Consider the following 2500-nt stretch of genomic DNA (forward strand, 5'->3'; position numbering starts at 1 on the left):
CTCCAGCGCATATCCAGCATGGACCTTGACCTCCAGCAGGCCCCGTGAACCCACATTACCCCCCCCCCCTCCTGCAGTTAACCCTGTACCACGTATCTAGCATGGACCTGGACCTCCAGCAGGCCCCGGGGACCAACATACTCCTCTGCTCTACTCCCCCACTAGCTTTCCTTCTCCCGCAGTTACCCTCCACCACAAATCCAGCATGGCCCTTGCCCTCCAGCAGGCCCCGAGGACCCACATACTCCTCCGCTCTAATCCCCCATGAGCTTTCCTTCTCCTGCAGTTACCCTCCACCGCATATCCAGCATGGCCCTTGACCTCCAGCAGGCCCCGGGGACCAACATACTCCTCTGCTCTACTCCCCCACTAGCTTTCCTTCTCCCGCAGTTACCCTCCACCACAAATCCAGCATGGCCCTTGCCCTCCAGCAGGCCCCGAGGACCCACAGTACCCCCCCCCCCCCCCCTGCAGTTACCCTGTACCACATATCTAGCATGGACCTTGACTTCCAGCAGGCCCCGTGGACCCACAATACCCCCCCCCCCCCCCTGCAGTTACCCTGTGCCACATATCTAGCATGGACCTGGACCTCCAGCAGGCCCCGTGGACCCACATTGCCCCCCCCTGCAGTTACCCTGTGCCACATATCTAGCATGGACCTGGACCTCCAGCAGGCCCTGGGGACCCACATACTCCCCTGCTCTACTCCCCCACTAGCTTTCCTTTCTTGCAGTTACGCTCCAGCGCATATCCAGCATGGACCTTGACCTCCAGCAGGCCCCGTGAACCCACATTACCCCCCCCCCTCCTGCAGTTACCCTGTACCACGTATCTAGCATGGACCTGGACCTCCAGCAGGCCCCGGGGACCCACACTTAAGCCCCCTCCCACTAACAAAGCAGAACACCACTGGCAAAATCCTCGTGCCCCTGGTACTCCAGAAAGCACATTGAAATGTGCCCCTGGTACACTGCGCAGAAGAACTGCCACACACACACACACACACACACGCACGCACGCACGCACGCACGCACGCACGCACGCACGCACGCACGCACGCACGCACTGCTTGTACCTATGGTACGACAACTTTCCTCCGTGCCCCTGGTACGACAGCTTTTCTCGTGCCTATGGTACAACAACTTTTCTCGTGCCTATGGTACAACAACTTTTCGCCGTGCCCCTGGTACACCGCTCAGTAGCACTTTGCCACACAAACTCTCCTCGTGCCTATGGTACGACAACTTTTCTCGTGCCTATGGTACAACAACTTTCCTCCGTGCCCCTGGTACGACAGCTTTTCTCGTGCCTATGGTACAACAACTTTTCTCGTGCCTATGGTACAACAACTTTTCGCCGTGCCCCTGGTACACCGCTCAGTAGCACTTTGCCACACAAACTCTCCTCGTGCCTATGGTACGACAACTTTTCTCATGCCTATGGTACAACAACTTTCCTCCGTGCCCCTGGTACGACAGCTTTTCTCGTGCCTATGGTACAACAACTTTTCTCGTGCCTATGGTACAACAACTTTTCGCCGTGCCCCTGGTACACCGCTCAGTAGCACTTTGCCACACAAACTCTCCTCGTGCCTATGGTACGACAACTTTTCTCGTGCCTATGGTACAACAACTTTCCTCCGTGCCCCTGGTACGACAGCTTTTCTCGTGCCTATGGTACAACAACTTTTCTCGTGCCTATGGTACAACAACTTTTCGCCGTGCCCCTGGTACACCGCTCAGTAGCACTTTGCCACACACACACTCCTCGTACCTATGGTATGACAACTTTTCTCGTGCCTATGGTACGACAACTTTTCTCGTGCCTATGGTACAACAACTTTTCGCCGTGCCCCTGGTACACCGCTCAGTAGCACTTTGCCACACAAACTCTCCTCGTGCCTATGGTACGACAACTTTCCTCCGTGCCCCTGGTACGACAGCTTTTCTCGTGCCTATGGTACAACAACTTTTCTCGTGCCTATGGTACAACAACTTTTCGCCGTGCCCCTGGTACACCGCTCAGTAGCACTTTGCCACACACACACACAACACTCGTGCCTATGGTACGACAACTTTTCTCGTGCCTATGGTACGACAACTTTTCTCGTGCCTATGGTACAACAACCTTTCCCCGTGCCCCTGGTACACTGCGCAGAAACTCTTTGCCACACACACACACCACTCGTGCCTATGGTACGACAACAGGCCCCGGGGACCTACATCGCACCTTGCTCTTGCCTCCCTTACAGCTGAAAAAGGTCCATGCCTGTGCCCTGGCCCTGCTGAAATTCCCTCTCCATTTAGCCGAGGCAGTGAGTCGGCCTCCTGTCTCCCTTTACGGTCGAAAAAGATGTGCTCCTGGGCGCACTGGCCCTGCTGCTACTCACATCGGGCATGGACCTGGACCTCCAGCAGGCCCCGGGGACCTACATCACACCTTGCTCTTGCCTCCCTTACAGCTGAAAAGGTCCATGCTTTTGCCCTGGCCCTGCTGA

This window comes from Copadichromis virginalis, linkage group LG13 (assembly GCF_057382275.1).
Source record: "Copadichromis virginalis isolate Kocher_CV1m ecotype Utaka linkage group LG13, C_Virginalis_male_GT1.1, whole genome shotgun sequence".
NCBI lineage: Eukaryota > Metazoa > Chordata > Actinopteri > Cichliformes > Cichlidae > Copadichromis > Copadichromis virginalis.